We start from the raw sequence: 24,035 nt of genomic DNA on the forward strand, positions 1-24,035 counted from the left end.
TATAAGGTGATGATGGGGATGGTTTCAGAGAAATATGGGAAGACTCATGAACTGATGTGAAGTTAACTAGATAAAAATCAGGAGAATAATTTATGACACCATATGATAAAGACAAACAACTTTGAAAGAATTAGGGACTTTGATATAATGATCAGTCATGATTTTTAACTCGCCGCCTCATAGAGAAGGGAAGGACTTACAGTATAGGATGAGACAGACTTTTTTTTTTAAACATGGCCAATGCAGAAATTGGTTTGCTTGACATAGACATGTTTATGATGATTTTTCTTTAGTTCTCAATTTAGGAGTGAGGGATTGTTGTGAGTGGAAGAAAGTAGAAATTTTCTGATTGGGAAAAAAAATGAAATGTAATGATGATCAAAATATATTTTAAAAGTTCACAAAAAAGGATCTCAGATTAAGTTTTACCTATTCATTGTGCCTTATAACTTAGAAGTAGAACTAGAAAAGGACCTTAGATCTCATTGCTAATGTTACAAACAGTTGATTTGGTCCTCATTCCTTGGAACTCTGATCTTGCTTAGAAAGTGCCAGGTTATTTTTTTAATATACAATAACCAAATAAACTTCAAAGCAAATCCTATTTGAAGAGGATCCTAATGATAGATATCTACATATGTTCCAGAAATAATAGTTCTATGTTCAGTTTTACCACACTGAAAACAAGCCTTTTGCTTTATGAATTATTTCAATGTTTTTTTTGAAGTTCTGCCTCTGATTCCTTAAGCGTTATGTAGAGTATCTTTAAGAAATAAAAGGAAGGAAGCAAGCAAGCAGGCAAAAAAAGAGGTCATCTGCCACCTTGGTATGGCTGACACTGTAGTTTCCCACCTTCACTTGGCAATATCAGACTTTAAAGTTAACCATCATTGTTTTTATAGTATTTTCTGTTGACTTAATTAGCTGACATTTGACCCACTGCTTTTTTCAGAAGAGTCCCTTCGTAGGTATTGGGTTATAATGTAACAACCAAATGTGTATGGTGAAAATCTTTCTAAAATGTATTAATCTAGCTTATTGCTTTAGTATGTAGGAGGTACTGAACATAACTGAATCTTTTCTTTTTTGGAATATAGTGTCTCCTAGTTACTTTTCTGAGAATTGGTTTTCATTGTGTAGTCCTGTACCCTCTGGTTTGAACAAAAGGAGAGCATGTTAGAATAGAGGTATTTTATGTATTTTTTTATGTGTGTCTGTACAGACAAATGATTTATATCCTTTCACAAATGAGTTCTTAAGTCCTTAAGTCACCTTATTTTATTCTTGCGGACTGGTATCCACAAACATTAATTTCTAATCATAAGAACACATACTTGGATGATGAAATTTTCTTTGGATTACTTAAGGTTTTTTTTTCCTTTTAAGCACTAGAACTTAAATATTTTAACCATTTTTTATAGAAAGCTTATGACTCTGAATAATTGTTTGACTATGTACTTTACATTTCAGCCTTAGTTTTCCCCTCTATAAAATGGAGATATTTATATTATTTACTCATAGGATGGTTGTGAGGAAAGCCCTTTTTAAAGCCTTAAAACCCTGTAGAAAGGTGAGTTTTTCTTTACATTTAGTTGAGGAAAAAAGAAAAATTAAAATTAAGTGTTAAAAAAAAAGTTGGAGTTGCTGTTTTATTATTAGGAATGCCTCTGGGTTACTAAAATGATGGACCTGTTTGACCCTACATGCATGGTCCTATACACTGTGCTTTTTGTTGCCTTGTTTCAGTGATTTTTCTGTCTTCCCACTGCTTAGTGTTATTTATCGCTTTTTTTCCAGTGCCTTTGTCCAAGCGTTAGTTCATCTCTCTTGTTACTTTCTAATTAGTTGCATTTTACCTGTGGTGAGCTGGGAAGTAGATAATCACACTCTTTAGGATTATTACTAGTAAGAGTGACTAGACTGAATATTGGAGGAATCTTATTAAAATACATGAACTAGAACTTCCGTGGAGGGACTGACGTTTATATTGGTTGCTCAGAGACTTTAAGAAAATATTTTCAAGGTATTGGTAATTGTGCTCCCAGATTGTGGAGACTTGCCAGATAATTGATCTCTGGGTAAATCTTGTATTTTTTGATTAGAACCTCTGATTTCATTTGTATTGGTCACTTCCAAATGCAGATCTGCAATTGCTCTGTAATTGTAATTAATAATTGTAATTGTAATTGTCAAATTTACAATTTTAGAGAAATGCTTTTGAGCACTGAAAAGCTAAATAACTTGCCTGGGTCACAGCCAATGTTTGTGTGAAGTGGGATTTTGACTGAGGTGTTTCTCTCTCAGATGGAGACAGATTTTCTCTCCCTTATTCCAGGCTGCATACCTCTCAAGTCTTTGCTTTCAAGTTTGAAATTAGACCAAAGTAAGAATTGTTCATGAAAAAGTAACAAATTTGTCTTTGCTTTTCATTTGGAACAGAGAACTTATTTTTTCTGGCTTATTTCTTGACTGATACTGAATTAGAATAAGTAAAAGCACAATAGATTTCACAGCAAAAACAAGCAGTATTTAAGAAAAAATAGAACACTTTCTCATTTCACTGGTGGTAGCTCAGTTTCCTCATCTGGAAAAAAGGGGGTTGGACTTGGTGTCATCTGAGATTTCAGTGTCTTTTAGCTCGACAATTAAATGTGCTTACCATGACTTAGCACAACTAAGTGCTGAAAGTTGAAAACCAGCATGTTCTTCATTTACAGTCTACTGTAAAGGATATGCATGTAAACATCAGTGTCTGCATTTATAGATTTAAGGTAGAATGATAATGGGTGCAAAGGAGGAATCCACACAAAGTGCTAGAGCAGTGTTTAAACAACGAAAGATCGTGGGCTCATTTGATCGTTCAGTTTACAGTGGGACAGTATCTTAGAGCTCAGCTAGTCTAGGCGCCGCCTCCTCCATTTTACACAGGAGGAAATAGAGGTTCGGGGAGATTTTTATATTTGCCAACATAACAGCTTTTCTAGAAAGGTCTCTTAAGGGACTTGGAAGAAGGGGAGGGATAAAGCTTCACTGAGTTTGTCTCTAGATATATTCTATATTACTCTTTATAGAAGTTGTAAGTTTATATGCTGTTATGCTAATGATAAATTGGCTGAATGCTGCTTTAATTTAATAAAAACTAGTATTCCATTGCAAATGTGATAGTACATTTAAAATATATTCAGAATCATTTTTTCCCCACTGAACTTTGCACGCTGCTTTTTCAAATCTGCAGCTGATAATGCTATGCAATCTGGATAGTTTAGCAAACGACAATATACCTTTTTCATACAAGAGTTAATCAATAGCCAGGGTGGTTTTACTGGTTGATTATATTAGAGGGAAAACATTTTCCCCTCTTATTGTACTTTGTAAGCTTTAACATTTACATGGTGTTGTTTATGAAGAGTAAGGGAAAAAACACTGAGGTTTGAAAAAAATATAAAGTTTTTAAACACTATAATTAATTTTCACTTAGATTAATTTGTGTTCCAGTTTTTCGTAAGACATTTAGACCATTTTTGTTTTGTGTTTAGCTACATTTTTTGAAGAGTGGCTTTTTTTCCCTGCCCCTATCTCTTTCATTCTCTCCCCTCCCCCAACTTTTACCTGCAGATTTGCATGTTTGACCTAGCAAAGTAATTGGGCCCACAGCAACATGGGCGTGCCTCCCTTAGAAACACTTAGTTTCATGTATGACTCATAAGCTGAGGCACAGACACCACTTCCCCAATCTACAGGAGCCATTTTTAACAGCACCAAACTGCTGGATTTCTTTTATCTTCTAGCCCCTGGGATCAAATCAAGAGGGATGAAACTTTTTTAAGGTAACTGTGTTTTGGTTTTTACCTTTGGTGGTTGTTGCCTCAATTCTATGCTAAGAGAGGCTTTACCTGTGGAAGAACATGGCTGAGTGTGCTCATTACCTCCCACCCCCCTTCTCTCTCTCTCTCTCTCTCTCTCTCTCTCTTTCTCTGTCTGGTAATATATCCAGTTAGTCACATGCTTGATTGTACTTACTATCTGGGAAAAACGAATAATACTGTTTCTGATAGGTTTGAGGCTTTCCTAGTAAAGGACTTTGGACATTTTATATCATGGAAATCATTGTCAATATGACTTGAGAAAAGAACTATTAATTTAAAAGAAAAGGTAATATTTTGGGGCTTATTTTTGTTGTAAAACCAAGCATTCTAAGTCAAATTTCATATAGTAAATTTCTTAATTTTTCTGTTTTCCTCAGAAGCAAGTGGATCTTTAATTATAGGTCATAGTATTCTTATGCAATTAGTAATAAATAGATTTTTACAACAGGTATCTTTTGATATTTAACTTTACCGTCTGGAGTATAGAGACAAGTGATCAATCTGTCTCTAATGTGGCTGACTTAACTATACTTTAGATTTAGCTACACTTGAGATTTTTTCGTTATACATTCACAACATCCATTTTTTAAAAATTTGTTTTAATTTTCAAGCAATTGTTTTCTGAGAAATATGGTAGCATTTTCATGTCTGCTTTAAGTGAGGTCAATTTTTGAAGATGTTTTTTGAGAGACATTTTTCATTGAGAGGAAAAAAGGTTAAAATTAGGTTATTAATTGTTGGAAATGGATGATTTTTATTATTTAGTTGGCTTTTATTCTATGTTGATAGTGTTTGTGATTCCAAATCCTATACTTTTATTCTTAATTAGAGACTGCAATTTTCCTTACCCAGGAAGAGTGAAATATGTTGGCCTTTCACCTGTGTAGTAACCGTTATTAAAATTTGCCAGTGTTCACGCGTGAAAAGAAAAAAATAAGTGATGTGGATTGTGGAGACCTTCTTATTTTCAGATGTTGAGAAATCTTTACTAAAATTAAAAAAAAAATTTCATTGAAAAGATAAGTCTTGAGAAAGCTAATATAAACTAGAGTAAGCTAATTATAATTCTACACCGGGAATGAAAAATTATTTGTAATAAGACTTTTCTAAGTCAAATTTGATTGTGACAGTATTTACCTACTTCCTGAGTGCTGAGAGCCCTTCAGATGAAAGGGAGTCTACAAATGCATCCAGTTATTGTTCTTTACTTGTTTGAAAGGAATGTTGGTTCTAGTGGGTCTTAGTATTGTGATATTTTTATGAGAAGGTCATTCACTCTGCCTTTTGGTTGTTGACCTGCGAGCAGCAGTAGCTTGTTCCTTCTCCTTTTTTACACTATCAGCATAGTCAGCCATTGAGTAAGCAAATACTTTCTTCTCTCCTGTGTACCTTGGTAGGGAACTCTTCTTTTGCTTGAGGGCCACCAGCCTATAGAGAAAAAAGTCAGTGAGGGGCCATGTGCAGGGAAAAAACAACCAGATTGGGGTGTTTTTTTTTTTTTTTTTTGAGGGAGGAAACATAATTATGTACAAACACAGAATATGTAATATATTAGATGTGAGTATACAACATGCTATGTTACATATAAATATGGAAATCAGACTGATCTCTTAATTTCCAAGTCTAATGTACTTTCCCCCTAATCTTTATCTTTCTTGACCTCTATTGAATTTGACACTCTTGAGTACCTTCTTTGTTTTTTGGGTTTTGGTGACCCACTTTCTTTTGGGTTTCCTCCTACCTGAGCACTTCTTGGTCACCTTTGCTGGAACTTCATCCACTTAATGCCCACTAAATGTGAGTGTCCTCAAGACACTGTCCTGGGCATTTTTCTCTTTTCTCTATTCTCTTACTTGGTGATTTCATTATGAGTTTAGTTCAGTTTATATCTTTATCCAGATAATACCCAGATCTGTATCACTAGCTGTAGTCTCAATCATGCATCATCAGCTGCCTATTGGCATTTGAAAGTGGGTGATCCGCATGTTCTACATGCATCTCAAATGCAACATGTCTAAAATAGAATTCATTTCCCTCCAAACCCACCCCACTTCTGAACTTCTCTCTTACTATGAAGGGTACCAACTTCTTTCTTTTACTTTTTTTTTACCATTAAGAAAAATTATTTATTTTTAGTTTTCAACATTCACTTATATAAGATTTCTTTTTTTTTTTTTTAAGATTTTGAGTTCCAAATTTTCTCCCCATCCCTCCCCTCCCCTCACCCCAAAATGGCGTACAATTTGATATAGGCTCTACTTATACATTCACATTAAACATATTTTCACATCAGTCATGTTGTAGTGAAGAATTGAAGCCAATGAGAGAAACCATGAGAAAGAAGAAACAAAGAAAAAGAGAGCGCAAATAATATGATTAGATGTGCATTCAGACTCCATAGTTCTTTTTCTGGGTATGGATAGCGTTTTCCATCATGAGTTTTGGATCCTTGCATTGCTAAGAAGAGATGAGTCTATCAAAGTTAGTCATCACACATTGTGGCTGTTACTGTGTACTTGGACTTTCAAAGGTCTATCCTTTCCTACCTTTCCAGGCTCTTGGGGGTAGCGGGGGCAGCCATATTAGCCTACTTTGCAACTCTTCACTCTGAATGGAGTGCACCATATCTCCATCTCAATGTCTTTGCATTCATTGACTGTGCCCCATATCTGGAATGTTTGCTGAACTCCTATCAGCTTACTAGAATCCCTGTTCAAGCCTTAACTCTGATTCTATCTTTTGCCAGAAGGCCTTGTGCTGCCCCCCTCAGCTGTGAATGCCTTCCCCTCTGAATTACCTCCCAAATACTTTGTATGTATCTTATATGTGCCTATTAATGTACATGTTGTCTCCTCCCTTAGAATGTAAATGTGAGCTTCTTGAGGGCAAGGACTCCTTTTGCTTATGTATTCCCAGTGCCCAACTCAGTGTTTTACACAAGGTTAGAGCTTAATAAATGTTAGTTGATTGATTGACTGAAGCCAGTTAACCATCTTCTATGCCATGATGGCCATCCTTTTCAGAACTAAATAAATTGAAATCTTGGGTACTCTGTTCTGCCCCTTCCAGTTTAATTTTTTTAAATTGTATTGCTCTTGACTTCCTAATGTGCCTGAGATCAGAGGCTAGTGAACCTCAGAGAAACTGGTTCTCTGGGCTTCATCACTATGGCCCCTTGTAGCCCAGAGAATTTCCACACTTTGGTAAACTGAGCCTCTGAAAGTTAAGTATAAAGAACAGTTGAAAAGGAATGAATTAGTTTAGCATTTCAAAGGGCGATAAGAGACAGCAGTGAAGCGCTTTGCCCACCCTGATGACCAACTCGCCAACCAGTGTTAGGGGTGTAACTGGAACAGTTTAGGATCATAGAGCTCCAAAACTGCAAAAAAAAACAACCCCAAAGGCCATCTGGTTCAACCTCCTCGTTTTTACCGATGAGAAAACTGAGGTAAACAGGGTTAAGTGACTTGCCCTGGGTCACACAGCTAGTAAGTGTCTGAGGCCACATTTGAACTCAGGTGTTGGGGGAGGGAGGTTCTTGGTTTACTGTGCTACCTAGCCAAACACTTCATTTTTAGGCCACTAGATTCTGCAAGACAAAATAATCTCCATTCTGCCTTAAGGCATTCCTTAAGAGGCTGGGGAAACCCTTCTTAACACTGCTGTCTAGATAATGTACACCTTTTTTTTTTGCCGTATTCCTTTTGTTATGTGAATGGGAGAGGGAAAGTTTCTTTGCCCAACTGATGCCCTGATATGATCTGTATAGCTTTTATGCTGGTCCATGGCCCTTGTGGTTTGGGACATCTGGCATGCCTCACTGGTTCTGTATCTTTTCCACAGCCATGCTGAACACTGTGCCCTTACTTAATGGGAAATGGGAAGAGAGCCAACAAACTGCATTGCTAGAAAGCCAATATCAGTTGTTTCCGTCAGTTGTGTGTTATTGGAATAGTCAGTCCCTGACTGTCCAAGAATCTGTGGCTGATCCGCACAGGGAGGGACTATGTCTCTGAACCACTCCTGCTTTTCAATTATCCAAGTCAAATGGGGTTGATCTGGAGGCTTCTATTACAAGAGTAATCGCTACCCTTAATGGCATGGATATAAGCAAAGACCATTAAAAATGGATTGTTACAGATCTATTTTGAGTGTTGGCCATTAAATCAACAGTGATTTTTTTGAATCGATAAGATTCCTAGTCATCAACAAAAACCCGTGAAACCTATGCTGCTTGTCTTGTTAATGGGAGGGGAAAAGGAGAAGAGATTCTGAATTGAGGTCATGATTCCTGGACATAATCTTTTGGAAATTATGAGAATTTGCTGGTCACAACTTGCTGTTTGTGGGTGTCTTTGTTCTCTTTTCATTTTGTTTGTCTTGGAAGACCTGTCGGATAAGTTTTATAGCTAGTCTACTTGTTATTGGCCTTCTGAGCTGACCAGTAAAGATACTTTCCTGCCCAGAGTGCCCTGGACCCATTAATATCGCTGACACATGCCGTGGCATAATAGTTGTATATTCAAAGTATGTTCTGGTGACTATTTACTTATTTTTTATCTTTTTGCATTTTTACTAGCATTAGACTTCTTGAATTTTAGAACTGGAACAGACCTTGAAGGTTATCTAATCAGTCCTCTCGTTTCTAATAGGAAGAAATTGAAACTCAGAGTAGTGAAATAACTTGGCCCAGGCCACACAACAAGCCGATTAGTAACAGAGCTGAGCCTAGAACTCAGGTCTCCTGATTCCCCATCTAGTACTTTTTCCTCTATGCTTTGCTAGTTGGGCCAATGGATCCTTCATATAGCTATTACTCCCATCTTAAATGAGATGTACACATAATACAAAGATCTGAAATGTTTACTTTTTAATTTATAGAGGCCCAACTTAATATCAGTGATACAAAGTAGTCCTGGGTCTGTTGTTGAATTGATTATCATCTTTAGACTTTTAGAATTTAGAATTTAGAATTGATTATCTTTAGACTTTTCATTAGGGCTTATTATCCTTGATTATCCTGTATCCCTTGGCTGTAATATGCCATGGAAGGGGGAGATGAGATGTGAATTCCATCTGTTAATGGGAACAGGTGCAAGAGCATAGAAAGGGAGGGAAGGGTGAGGAAAGGAAATAAGAATTTATGTAGCCCCTATGATGTGCCAGGAACTGTGCTAAATGTTTTTACAAATATTATCTCATTTGATCCTTGAAGCAGTCCTGGAGAAGGGATTATTCTCACCATTTACAGCTGAGGAAACTGAGGCAAAGAGGTTAATTGACCTTTTCAGGGCCACACAGCAGTGTCTGAAAATGGATTTGAACTCAGGTCTGGCACTCTATCTTCTGTGCTATCTAGCTGCCTCTGTCCTAGATCCTTAAGTTATTTTAAAAAAAAAAATTGGAAATCCTGTTTCTTCTCTTTAATTTTTATTTTTTTCTTCTCTTTTTAAAAAAGGGGTTTTGTTGGTGACATTTGTTTTCACAAATTATTTCCAAATAAATCCCTCATCCCAAGAAGTTTCCCTTGTAACAAATAAAAACAACTAAGTAAAATCAAGTGACATGACTAGGTCTGACAGTATGCAATGTTCTTTATCTATAGGTCCATACTTCTCCAAAGAAAGAAGGGAAATATATTTCTCTTCTCCAGGCCAAGATTGGCCATTACCACCATACAAGATTTGGCATAATTTTAGTGTTATTTTCCTGGTTCTTCTTTACTTCACTTTTCATCACTCAGTCCATATAAGTTTTAGAGGTTCCTGTTTCTTTGGAATTTATGCTACTTTAATTCTGATCTTAGGGAATTCCTAAGTTTTGTTACATGGTTGGCTATACTTGTAAATTTGTGATTAGGTCATATTTTGGTATGTGTTTAATGCTGAACTTTCCAGTATATCAGAGCATATATTCTTGAATTTACAGCAGTTTTCTGCAGTTTGGGAATAACTAGTTTGATTTTTTCTTTGGTTTTATGTAAAATTTTTTTGGAAACATGTATTCTATTAAAAACATCTGATTTAAAATAAAGTCTCCAAACTCCATGTGTGTGAACACTGCAAAGCACTCTTGTATCTTCCAGTCAGGAGTTTATAGTTAAGTAGACAGTAGTGGAATAACCAAGGTTTTTGACTGGAAATGGTACTTTGTTCTGGCAATAATATGAAGGGTTGGTCAGTTGGAGAAGCAAGGTGATCAGTTAGGGTGCTGGTGCCCCTTGCATGCCTAAACTTTCTGTGTTCTGCCTCTGAACCAAATTACTCTTTCATGTTCTGCCTTCTTTCCTCTCCATTCCTTTTACTTTGATGGTGTACATCCTCTATCCGGAGTGAGTTCCTCTATTCTTGACACTTGCTCCCCGAAGCCATCTCTGAGCCTGCCTTTGCACACCAATCACTACCCTACTTAAATGTCTCCTTATTGTTCCTTGGGTTAAATTATTTCTGGGTCTCTCTCCATTCCCCCCCCCCCCCCAATAGTCATTGGACTGTAAGCTACTTGAGAGCAAAACCTCCTTCTCCCCAGTTGCATAGTTGTTTAATGAAGGGAATGACTCATCAAATGCTCCTCCATTCATAAGCTTTATGCTCTTCTGGCCCTCCACCAAGGGTCAAGGGTCAAGGATACTGAGAAAAGTAAAAACAATGCCCAGAAGTTTAGTTTCTCATGGGCACACCGAAGATGCTACCACATGTGGGAGGAGGGCACTTTGAGCCAAAGGCCTCGTGCAGAAGGTATAATTTGATCTGAGAACATTCAAAGCATGGGGGACATTCATTTATTCTGGTTATATTGACGTACTCTGGACATGTTAATAAATATTAACATAGTTAATATATAATATAATATATTATAGTTAATATAATATAATATAATAATATAACAATATAATATATAATAGTTAATAGTTAATAAATATTTGTTGATTGATTGATAGGTCTTGGTGATAGGTCTTGGGAGGCAGTACAGGAAAAAGAAAACTATTGTGCTCTTTACCACTGTAGTCAGAGGACCTAGGTTCAAATCTCATCCCTTGCCATTGCTTGTATTGCCTTGGACATGTCAACATTTCTGACCCTCAGTTTCCTTATCTGCAAAATGAAGGGGTTGGGCATGATGCCTTTTGTCCCTTCTAGGCTCTATATTTCTGATCCATGGGTCTTAGGAGTATTGTTTTCAGCTTAATATTTTAGTGATCAAAAAGTAAGTGATTTAAAGTGTGTTGATTCGGCCTACTTTGAGTAAGGAAGTCAGTATATAAATTAGGCTGAATTAAAATTTAAGCATTTTATTTAGAGTAACTCAAACTAGCTGAATTGGGGTTTTTTCCCATTAGAAGTCTCCCTTAAGAAACAGATAAAGGTGTTTGCTATTTCTAGATAGTGATTCTGTTCTAAAGGGGTGTAGGACGCTTAATGGCAAAAAAAAAAAATTTTTTTTTAAAGTAATTAATTTGGAAGGATCTTAGAGAAATCATGCTCTTCATTTACTGATGAGTAAATGGAAGCATTAAGGAGTTAATTGACTAGTTCTGTCATAGTAGCAGCACAACAGCTAGAATTCCAGAACTCCTGACTTTCTTGTCCAATATTTTTTTTTATTATAATTTTGTTGTCTTCTTGTGGAAAAAAAAGTTTTTTACTAAACACTGGTCTTCGGAAGCCTACTTCCTGTTCTCTGTTCTTTTGGCGAGGCTGTTAGACCGCTTGAATTTTGAATACCCACTCTAAAAGGCTTCTAGGGGGCAAAGTGGATAGAGCACTGGGGCTGGAGGCAGGAAGTCCTTAGTTCAAATTTGGCTTCAAGCACTTACTACTTGTATAACCCTGGGTAAATAACTTAGCCTTAGTTTCCTCATCTGTAAAATGTAAAATTCCTCAGTGTAAAAAAAGCTGGAGAAGGAAATGGCAAACCATTCTAGTATCTCTGCCAAGAAAACTCCAGAACAACAAAAACAACAACAAATACTTAGAAAGCCTTGATATGAGTTAAATGTATCCGTGATCTCATTTGGATTTCCTTCCAGAAATTTAGGCCTAACCTATCCAAGCCTACGGATCCGGTGGGACCACTCACTATTCATGTTTTCCTATTAGAAGACAAGGGAGTCCACTCATCATCTTAACAATAGTCTTAAGAAAAAGACTTTTTTGCCAAGATATGTTATCGACTTAGCGTGGTAGTGGTTTTAAAATAGATGTGTGCATTTTAGATTTTTTTTTCTCGTAGTTGGTTTGGGAGCTGTAGCTTTTATATCTGCTTCAGTTAGGAAGAAGCAGTATACTTTTTAGTTTGATTAATTACTAAAAAGAAATTCTCAAATGTTCTTCCCTTTCCCCTTAACAATGAACCACAGTTTTGAAAAACATTGATCATTTAATAAAAATGATTAATAATAAAAAAGTTAAGGATATAATTTGGGCATAATAGTATTTACTTTTCCTGGCATTTTTGCTTTAAAATTGGCAAACATTTCCTTTGTGATCTCTTTTCCCCCTTACTTGAAGTCTCTCCAGGAAATTCTTTGCAAATGTGGTATGGGCATAGCATTTGCATGGCATTAAAAAATATCCCAACAAATAAATGACGATTCTAGTCTAACCTTTTAGCAAATGAAAGTTAAATATAGCCACATAGTCAATTTGATCATCCTCTCCTTAAAACAAGATTATCTCTGGGTAGTTTGGTCTAGTAGACTAGGAATACTGAAATTTGAATAGGACTAGAAATCTGACGCTCTCATCAATTTAGAGTTACTGGTTCACTGTTGCTCAGGTTAGTCCTAATAAAGTCATATTTCAAGATGAGCTATTCACATTTAAGTAGTAAGCACTCAGTTATCAAAATCAGTGGTGGGGTTTTTTTGTTTTTGTTTTTTAAAATTAGTTTTCCTGACAATATGGAAAAGGTCAAGCTGGATGAGTCTAATTATGCTCATGTGTTCAGATCTAGACTTCAGGTTAAGGAGATAGAGGAGGGGGAAGTCTTTGCTGGATTTTTTTGTTTTTGTGTGAAGTTACAGGATTTAAGTCTTCCCAGCTGACACTTTATTATCGACACTCAGCAAAAAGAGTATTGCAATGTATTCTTAGGTTTATTCTTTGTGTGCCATCATGTCTGCTATATTTAGTTTACGCGTAATTCTGAGCCCTTTTTCATTTAGCACTTTTTTTAGGTAGGGAAAATAATTTTCTAAACTTATTGTTAAATATTATTGTGTGTAAGGCATTATATGGCACTATGAAAGATTAGGAAGTGCTGTGAGTGTGTGTGTGTGTGTACATTGTAATTTTCAAAGGGCTGCTGTTTGTTTAGAAGCATATAGATATCCTCATATCCATCTTATCAGTTAAGACATTATTCCTATTTTAAATCTATTAAAAGAATTTTCAAATTTGATACTTTATATTGCCTGTTGTACTATCATATATACACTTGCTTTTTGTTGCAAATGATTATTGCACATGCACTAGTGGTGTCTCTAATTAGATTATAAGCCCCTTGAGAGCAAAGGCAGCATCACTGTGGCCAAGTAAATGAGCAGAATGCTGGGCTTTGAGCACAAATCTTGCTTGAGACGTGTATTAGCTTTTGTGATCATGGATAGTTATTTAGCTTCTTTGTCTCAGTTTTCTCAGCTTTACAGAATAACAACTCACACTACCTACCCCACCAGGTTTTTGTGAACTTTGAAGCACAATATAAATATGAGTTATTTTGATGTTCCAGACGATAGGAAAATTGTGGGGTTTGGGGAATAGGGGTTTGTATCATCTTCTTTACACGAGGGAGATCACAGTAGCTTTGGGAACTAGGAGGTTGAAGCTGTAGGGTCTAGACCCAACTCTGTTACTGCTTTTGTGTGTGTGTGTGTGTGTGTGTGTGTGTGTGTGTGTGTGTGAGATTTTGGGCAAGCACCCTCATGCATTTTGGTTTCAAGCTTATTCAGGTGAAGGAGGCTGAACCTACACAATCTCTGACATCCTTTCCAGATCTGATTAGTGTACAAATACAATTGTGAGATTTTGGGTTTGCCTTTTTTCCATTTATTCTCTGCTTTTGGAAGTTAACTATTGGAAAGCCAGTAAATACATTTATATTGATAACCTTTTGTTAGATTTCCAGTAATGTTTTGCTTTTTGATTTTGTCAGTGAATTCGGAAATGTGCATGACCTCTAGGCTACCTTTGATGAGATTTCAATCAGAAATTCCTAATTAGCCTTGTCTGTGAATATCAATTAGTTTTGACTTGGTCATATATTGATTCTGTGCATTTCTAAAAATTTATCTTTAAAGGTAAAGGGATTTAATTGGTTGCCTTATTCATTAAGTTTGTCCTGTTTTCTTGTAAATTGAAAGCAGACCTTAGGGGTTTCTATTGATTATATTTTGAGCACTGAAAAACAATAGTTTTGTGAACCAAAGTAGTCAAAATTAAAAGTTAATTAAAAAACTTTAAAAATGACTTGACATTGTAATTGTTTGGTTGACCTTTATACAAAGTCTAAAGAAATGCAAGAAAATTATTGTTAGCTATTAAAAAGGAAGCTGAAAAACCAAAGCTATATTTTAATTGTAGAGATAAGTGAGATGCCAAAGCTGAAATAATGAAGTGTGTAGAGTATATAGTAGGTGCTTAGTAAATATTGGTTAAATTGGGGGAAAAACAAATTACGTATTCTAATCTCTGATTGCTTGAACTAGTAGAATATAGAAAATTAAAAATCACTGTATGTAGATGTTGATTGCTTTAGGGCTGTATGAAGTAAGTTAATGAGGTAAGGTAAGGTTCTGTTAACCTCTATGTGCAAGTAGCCTAGTCAGTTATTTAAGGGTATCTTTCTTATATTAGGAAATTGCATGTGCATTTGTTCAGTTATTGTTTCTCAAAGAAAGTGAAACTGCTTCTTTCGGTGTGATTACCTATAGACCTTTAGTGAAATGGGCAGCTGAAGAAAGGGAAGTTCAGATAGGATGAAGAAAACTGTTAGTGACTTGGCCACCACTTTGTGAGAGATTTGTCTAACTTTAGTTTCTTAAAAAATTTTTTTATTATTTCCTTTTGTTTTTACATTACGTACAGTTTGTCCTGTATCCATACCCTCCTCTTTTCCAGAGAGCCAGACTTTATGACAGAGGTTAACCTTTTAAAATATTTTGATAACTGTTTCAATATAATTAGTTTCCTTTTTAATTTTATGTATTTTATTTTATGCATTTATAAACTGTGCTCTGAGAAGGGGCATCCAGCACTTATCATAGGGCCTGGAACCCAGGGTGGAGAACCACCCTGCAGCCTCGAGGCTCTCAAGTTCTGCCCTTTGACTGACTCCAGACTTCACAGAACAAATCCCTTTAATAAAAGGATTTGTTCTATAAAACTTGGACTCAGTCAAAAGGCTGCCCCCAAGGACCTAGAAGTCCACAGGTGGCCTCAAGGCAGATGGTTCCCCGTGCTGGAAACATAGCAAGCACTTAATAAGTACTTGTTGACTTGACTTGAGGAAGGGGTCTATAGGCTTCACCAGCCCGTGACACAAAAAATGTTAGATAAATACTCCTTACTTGTAATATAGAAGTAAAGAGAAAGGGGGAAAATTTTAGCTCAACCAGTCAATGTATCAAGATCCAGCTTATATAAATGGAAAATTGCTCTGCATTCCTTTTTATTAGAATGAAGTTTAACTGAGTTTGATAGGAAAGAAGCATCATGCCTCCTGCTCTCCTACTAGAACATAATAGCCAAATGCTGCTTTGTTCCCACATTTGGCTAATTATTCAGATAGTCCATAAACTGTTTTTTATAACTGCTCTGGTACTTTTCTCACCATTGTGATGGTATAAAATGTTAGAGATAGGAGGAAGGTAATCATCTAAAAAAATTCCCCAACTCTTACATCCCACCAATTAATCAGACAAATAGAATTCTCTGGATAGAAGGAAGAATCGACTAATGTATTTCAATTAATATAGCATGGGATTTATTTCCATATTAGATTTATATTTACATTTTTAAGAATCATTTGAATAGGTTAATCTTTTTTTAAATTTATTTTGATTTATCAACAATCAGTTCCATATGCTTTTGAGTGTAAAATTTTTCTCCCCCTTCCTCCCCACCACCCTCCCAAGATGGCACACAATCTGATGTAGGCTATATATATATACACACACACACACAAATTCTTATTAAACATTTTCAGATTAGTGATGTTGTAAGTAAAAATTAGAACCAATAGGAGGAACCACCAGAAAGAGGAAACAAAACTCAACAGAAGAGGAAAAAAAATAGCAAGTAGTATGCTTCGATCTGCATTCAGATTCCATAGTTCTTTGGATGTGGATAGCATTTTCTATCACGAGGCCTTTGTAGATGTCTTAGATCCCTGAATTGCTGGAAAGGGTTAAGTTTATCAATATTAGTCATTGCACAATGTGGCTGTTATTGTGTACAACGTTCTCTTGGTTCTGCTCATTTCACTCAGCATCAGACCATACAAGTCTTTCCAGGTTTTTCTGAAGTCCTGTTCATCATTTCTTATAGTACAATAGTATTCCATTACATTCATATACCACAACTTGCTCAGCCATTCCCCAGTTGATGGGCATCCTCTCAATTTCCAATTCTTTACCCCCACAAAAAGAGCTGCTAGGAATATTTTTATATATGTGGGTCCTTTTTCCATTTGTATGGTTTCTCTGGGATATAGCCCTAGAAGTGCTATTGCTGGGTCAAAGGGTATGCACATTTTTATAGCCCTTTGGGCATAGTTCCAAATTGCTCTCCAAAATGGTTGGATCATTTCACAACTCCACCAACAATGCAGTAGTGTTCCAATTTTCCCACATCTTCTCCAACATTTATCATTTTCCTGTTTTGTCATGTTGGCCAATCTGATAGGTGTGATGTGGTACCTCATAGTTGTTTTGATTTGCATTTCTCTAATCAATAGTGATTTAGAGCATTTTTTCATATGACTATAGATGGCTTTAATTTCTTCATCTGAGAACTACCTGTTCATATCCTTTGACCATTTATCAATTGGTGAATGACTTGTATTCTTATAAATTTGACTTAATTCTCTGTATATTTTAGAAATGAGGCCCTTATCAGAGAGACTGGTTATAAAATCCATATGCTTTTGAGTTTAAAATTTTTCTCCCCCTTCCTCTCCACCACCCTCCTCAAGACGGTGCACAATCTGATATAGGATAGATTTATACATTCTTATTAAACATATTTTCAGATTAGTGAGGTTGTAAGTAAAAATTAAAACCAATAGGAGGAACTACCAAAAAGAGGAAACAAAACTCTCAACAGAAGAGAGAAAAAAATAGCAAATAGTATGCTTCAATCTGCATTCAGATTCCATAGTTCTTTCTTTGGATGTGGATAGCTTTTTCCATCATGAGGCCTTTGTAGGTATTTTAGATCCTTGTATTGCTGGGAAGGATTAAGTTTATCAATATTAGTCATTGCACACCATGCCTGTTATTGTGTACAACGTTTTCTTGGTTCTGCTCACTTCACTCAGCATCAGACTATACAAGTCTTTCTAGGTTTTTCTGAAGTCAGCCTGTTCATCATTTCTTATAGCACAATAGTATTCCATTACATTCATATACCACAACTTGTTCAGCCATTCCCCAATTGATGGGCATCCTTTCAATTTCCACTTCTTTGCCACCACAAAGAGAGCTGCTGTGAATATTTTTGTACATTTGAATAGGTTAATGTTTTATGACAAAGGTTAGCTATTTCAGGCCACTTAATTATTAATATTTATGATATCTTTTAGCCTGTACTGGACATAATGTTATGCTCAGAGGTAGGTAAATAGGTGTTAAAAGGGCAAAGGCCCTTATTAAATTTGTCTGAGGATGGAGAAGATTGACAGGGTTTGATAAAAGAAGGAAAAAAAATATCTTGCGACAACTAAATAAAAGACCATAATGAGTTGTAAAACATTCCTAGGGTCCATGTGATTACTAGAGAGATAGGGAAGAGAGAGGCAGAAAGAAAGGTGGCATTTTAATTTGTGGTTTAAATTTTAAATAAGGATTAAATTTGAGTAAATTCTTGAGTGAAATTCGTTTGAGCATAGTTGGTGCTTCAACATGCATGAGTGGAAGATGTCTCACAGATAATTAGAAATGCTTATTGGCTAGTGAATTTAAAGAGAATTATTATAAAAATAGCCCCTGAACTAAAGAGTTAGACCAGGTAATCCTCAATTTGCACTCAGTTTGAAGAGAGCATTTTTGACCTTTGAGATAGCTACCTCTTGATAAATGGTTGAGGTTTGGGAGGGCTGTTCTTTGATCTATAGGTTCATTACATTACAGAAGTATCTATATTTATTGACCTAACAAAGTTTTAAGAGTTTGAATAGTTAACTTCATTTTGTACTTGTGGTTTTTAGAGTTTTTCTGCATGTGATATAAAGTTAATGTAGGAATAAAGGCCAAGTGTTTCTTTTTCATATTGAATTTGGTCTCCAACAGGGAAATACTTTTTTCTTAATTCAATGAAGTGGTGATATTTTGTTTCTGACTTTCTCACATAAACTGATGGACTGTGATGTAGTAGATCCAAAGATGTAGTAGAGAGGGCAGGAAATACTTGACATTTGTGTGCTCTGTCTTCCTTTCTGCTTCCTGTCAGTTAAACCACCATTGGGGTAACAGAAGCACAGATGCACAAAGCTACTTGTTGTTCTTGAATTTCTGTAAGGGAGACTAATTTTTCAGTATCACCTTATAAAAATCTTTGTTTTGCTTTTATTGCCTGTTTTTGTGAAGTATCTTTAAATTGCCAGAGTAGAAAATAATTTTTATTTTTTTATTTTTTTTAAATTTTAAAAAAAATTTTAAAATTTCATAGGTTGGATGCTCTATACCTCCAGGGAAAGAACTGATCAATAGAAGTGTGCATAGTGTGGTTTTACATATATTTATAAATATGTGTCAAATGGTGGCCTTCTTTAGTGGGGAGGCAGAAAATTTCACATGTTGGGGGTTACAGAAAAGTTTTTGAATTAATGAAAATCTTACTCTGATAAAATGGACTGAAGATATTTAAAAATCTTGACACCAGCTCTTTAAATGCTAAGTGTCATCCTGATATGGTCCTTGCTAATGAGAAGGCTAAGGCTGATGGATACATCGAGCTCTGGAGTTCTGACCCACACTAGGGCTAAAGCAGCAATATGTCTGGCATTAATATGGTGAGTAGTGGGGGGAGGTGCAGGCAAATTGGCCCAAGATGGACCGAAGCTTCCCTGCTGATCAACAGTGGAATTGGTTCCATGTGGTAGCACTTCCAGCATGGGTGACCATGGGAGACCCAGTCTCCTTCCCTCTCTCCTCCCTCCCCCAAATGCTAAGTATCACGTTCTGATTCAAGAAAGTTGGATTTATATAGAAGGAGTATGTGGCTTAGAATGTGGAGAAGCTGTTCTCTATTCTGACATATATAAACATTGGGAAACTATTTGGTTGCCACCTCATTTGTAGATATTGCTGACTTTTTTTTTTTCTTTTGACATGTTATCCAGCTCTTCTAATAAATCAGTGTACAGTGAGTGTAGGGCATCATTAGTAAACTTCATGGGAATTAAAGAATATTTTGGAAATAACACTTTTTATTAAAACAAAGTTCCCATAAAAATACGAAGGTGTTCTTCAGTGTTAAATTGTGGAACAGAACTCATATTTTCCATTATGATTATCTGAATACATTCTTCAAGAGCTTATGGTAACTGCATTGATTGGAGTTTTCAGATCTTTAAAAGTTATTTTCCTTTACATTATAATAGGAGATATGTATATTCTCAGATGAGAAAACCCTTTACCACAGTAGGTTGGCAGTTTCTCTTCAGCTTGATAGCCTTGGGGAGTTGGCTTGAGCACTGAAAAATGTTCCTTGATTTTTAGCTACTATTTTTGTAGTCATTGTATAAATTTTTCTCCTGATTCTGCTCACTTCCCTCTGCATCTGTTCATATAAGTTTTACCAGACTTCTGAATTTATACTTTAGTTGTTGTTGTTATCATGTAATTTCTTATGATTTAATATTACACCCTATTCTTATATAATAAAATCTTCAGACCTTCCCTCCGTGGATGGGTATCTTATGTTTCTGTTCTTTTGCCACAACTACGAATGCTGTTATAAATATTTTGTACATGAATCTTTTCCCTGTCTTTGACTGATTTGGGCTACTTGCCTAATAATGGTGTTACTGGACTGAAGGCTATACAATTTTGGGGATATAGTTCCAAATTGCTTTCTAGAGTAGTTGAGCCAATTGACAGCTCTATCAAGAGTACATAAGTGTGCCTATCCTCCTATATTGCTGCACACACACACACACACACACACACACCACCACCACCACCCCATTATTATTTTTGCTAAGAATTGTTTTAATTTGCATTCCTTTTATTAACGACTTGGAGCATTAAAAAGAAATATTGATATGTTTTGTTTTTATATCACTTAACTTTTCCAGTTAACTCTTCTCCCTTCAGAGAGCAGTCCATTATAACAAAGAATAAAAATAAAGGAAAAAGAAGTTCAGCATAAACAACCAACACATTGAAAAGCCTAACATTGAATGTGTAGTGTTCCAAATCCGTCAGTCACTCTTACTGCGAAAAAGGAGGAAGGCCCTCTCATATCTTTTCTTTGCGGCCATTCTTGGTTATTATTACATCACAGCATTCACTTTTGGTTGTTTTGCCTTTCTATTTACATTGTTATAGTCATAGTATATACATTACTTAATTGGCTCTGCTTACTTGAATTTTTTTTTTTTTTTTGGTTAGGCAATGGGGTTAAGTGACTTGCCCAGGGTCACACAGCTAGTGTTAGGTGTCTGAGGTCAGATTTGAACTCCGGTCCTCCTGAATCCAGAGCCAGTGCTCTATCCACTGCGCCACCTAGCTGGCCCTTGATTTTTTAAATATAGTTATTAATAACTTTTTGGAAACCTGTCTCCTCTTTGTGCCCTTTGACCATTTATTGGAGAATGGTTCTTGGTTTTACATTGAATCAATTCTTTACATGTCTGGAATATCCAACTTTTATCAGAGAAATTTGTTGCAAAGATTTTTCCCCCCGGTTGGCTTTCCCTTTTAATTCTGACTGTATTGATTTTACTTGTGCAAAAGTTTTGCAGTTTTTATGTACTCAAAATTCTCCATTTTCTCTGGCTTCTTAGGTCTCTTCCAGCTCTAAAATCTATGATCCTATGAGGACGGAAGGAAAAAAAGCATTTATTAGCACCTATAATGTGCCAGGTACTACATTAAGGGCTTTACAAATATTATCTCATTTGATCCTCACAACAGCCCTAGGAGGTAGGTGCTGTTATTTTCGTCCCTATTTTACATTTGAGGAAACTGAGGTAGACAGAGGTTGAGTGATTTTTGAGGCTGGATTGGATTCTAAATCTGGCATTCTTGCCAGTGTGTTACCTTTCTAAAATGATATTTATCCATTGTTTGGTCAACATTTCTTCCTTTACTTTGATTGTAAAAAATACCTTTTCTTTCTTTCTCTAATTTGTTTATGGTATGGTTCTTTTATATTAGATCATATTTCCATTTGGAATTTTTTGTGATTATATTTACTAGGGTTCTTCATTAAGAGAACCCAGTGTTTGACAAAGTTCTTTTTTTGCTGGTTGTACTTTGGTTAAATACTGCTCTTTATATACTGCATGGGAATAGTTGGTACAATTTCAGAGTGTAATATACTTCTGTGATTGTTTTCTATCAAATAATTTCATTGCTCTTATAGAAGGGTATGTGGGATCCTACATAAATGTTCTGTATTTCAGCATCAGAAATTGTGCTTTATATGTTGTGTATAGGATGTCTCATGAAAAACTTGAGTGGTGCCACATGGGTCAAGGAAATCTACCTTAATGCCTGTCATACTGCCTGTATATAAGCTCTCAAATCTCCAACTCACTTGTGCCCTCCTCTATAACGTAGGATTCTTATAACACCAGGATTTAACCTTTTAATGAGGAAATTTGAACAGGTAAATTGTTTTATAGAATAAAACTTGATATTTTATGCCAAATACACTTCAACCTTACTTTAAAAGAGTAGATTTAATGTTAAGAAATGGAAAATGTTATTTTACCTTCTGATTATCCTAGACATTTAATATAAGATACTCTTTAAAAGTCGTATCTTTATTTGAGTTACATTTAAATTCAGTTCTAAAGCTGTTGTTAGGCACTTGCTATGAGTTGATGTCAGGCATCATGGGAGATGCAGAAGAATTGTGAGATTCTGTCTCCTGCTCTAAAGTAATTTAGGGTCTCAGTGGAAACAGTCCTGGGGAGAACACTGTTTATTTTGCCTCCAGGTTGTACTAAATGATCATTAAATCCTTTTCCAGATCTTTAAACATTCTAGGATCTTATATTTTAATTAAAAAACAATATAAGAGGGTATATAATGAGTTCTAAAATACATGATGAAGATTTTATAGGAGGACGGAAAAGCTGAAGATCAGGATAGATAATAGTAGGAATTAGTTTCCTTTTTCTTTTTTTCTCTCCACTTAATAGTATTTTTTTTCCAATTACATGTAAAGATAGTTTCCAACATTCACTTTTATAAGATTTAGAATTTCAAATTTTCTTTACTCCCTTCTTCCTCCCCTCTCCCCAAGATGGAAAACAATCTGATATATAGGCTATACATGTACAATCATATTAAACATATTTCCACATTAGTCATGTTGTGAAAGAAGAATCAGAACAAAAGGGAAAAACCACGAGACAGAAAAAGCAAAAAAAAAAAAGGAGAGAGAAAATAGTATGTTTTATCTGCCTTCAGACTCTATAGTTCTTTCTCTGGAATGTGGATAGCATTTTCCAATCATTAGTCTTTTGGAATTGTCTTAGATTATTGTGTTGCTGAGAAGAGTTAAGTCTATCAGAGTTGATCATCAAACAGTGTTGCTATTTTTAGTTCTTTTTAGGAATAAAATTGAATTATGTCATTATTACGGTTAGAATATTTTTTGTTTTCATGGATAAAAAGTGTTCTCAACTCTATGCCCAAAGAATGTCTCTCTCCCCCCATGCTCCTGGGGTTGGGAGTGTGTTAAATAGGTGGTCCCTAGTATAGGAATAGATTATGTTCCGTGTTTGAAGTTTACTTTTTTGTTACTCAGAAGCTATTTCCCTATAGAAACAATATAAAAGCTTATTATAATCTCCTAAAGTGTTTTGAACCCAACATGTATCTCTGTGCAGATTATTCCCAGATTTGTTTGTTCAGCCCTAACCTTTCTTGACCTCTAGTCTCTGGTCTAGAGATAGCTTCCAGTATCTCTAATTAGCTATTGGACATTTCAAACTTGATGCCTCATTGGCATATTAAACTTGACATGTCCAAAACTGAACTTATTGTCTTTTCCCTCAACCCTCCACCCTTCCTGAGTTCCCCATTACCATCAAGTAGCCATCAATTTCCCAGTCACCCTTGACCCTTCTTCTTGTATCTGATCGATTGTCAAGGCCTGTTGATTCTACTTCCTAACATCTCTCCTGTCCATACCACCTTCTTTCCTCTGACACTGCCATCACCCTAGTGCAGACTCTTATCACCTCACACCTGAACTATTTGCAATACCCTTCTGATTGATTTCCCTGCTTTTTCCCATTCTTGCCAGTACGTCCTCTGTTCAGCTATCAGAGTGACCTTCCTAAAGCTCAGGTCTACTATGTCACCCCCTTCCTCAATAAATTTTGGATCAAATGCCCCTTCCTGCCTTTCCAGTCTTCTTATATCTTGCTGGGATCCATTGACACTGCCTGCCTTATTGTTTACCTCTGGACATTTTCACTCTTTTCTCATTTCTTCTTCCTTCAAGTCCCATCTAAAGTCCAACCTTCTGCAAGAAACTTTTCTCCATTCTCCTTAACCTTAATGTTTTCCCTTTGAGATTGTCTCCAATTTATCATGTATATATTTTGTTTGTACATGGTTATTTATTGTCTCTCTTATTAGATCATGAACTCCTGAGAACAGAGGCTACTTTTTATCATTCTTTGTATCCCCAGTGCTTAGCACAGAGCCTGGCACATAGTACTTAATAAAACCTTGTTGACTTGATGGATTACTGGAGGGAAGAG

The 24,035-nt window shown here is 35.8% G+C and overlaps 1 protein-coding gene across 4 annotated transcripts in view; it reads left to right on the top strand.

Annotated features, from left to right (window-relative positions):
- Window positions 1-24,035, top strand: part of ELF1 (E74 like ETS transcription factor 1) — a 131,598-nt gene that overhangs the window by 35,037 nt on the left and 72,526 nt on the right. For 2 of the 4 annotated variants that reach the window (XM_027873655.1, XM_027873660.1), the window contains exon 1: window positions 3,716-3,827. The exons of 1 other annotated variant lie outside the window; for it this stretch is intronic. The gene's annotated coding sequence lies outside the window, so the exon portion shown is untranslated. Of the gene's footprint in view, window positions 1-3,715; window positions 3,828-21,213; window positions 21,235-24,035 lie in introns of those variants that run through there. One more of the 4 variants, XM_027873659.1, reaches the window with a different exon arrangement.

This window comes from Vombatus ursinus, unplaced genomic scaffold (genome assembly GCF_900497805.2).
Source record: "Vombatus ursinus unplaced genomic scaffold, bare-nosed wombat genome assembly UNPS02014802.1, whole genome shotgun sequence".
Lineage (NCBI taxonomy): Eukaryota > Metazoa > Chordata > Mammalia > Diprotodontia > Vombatidae > Vombatus > Vombatus ursinus.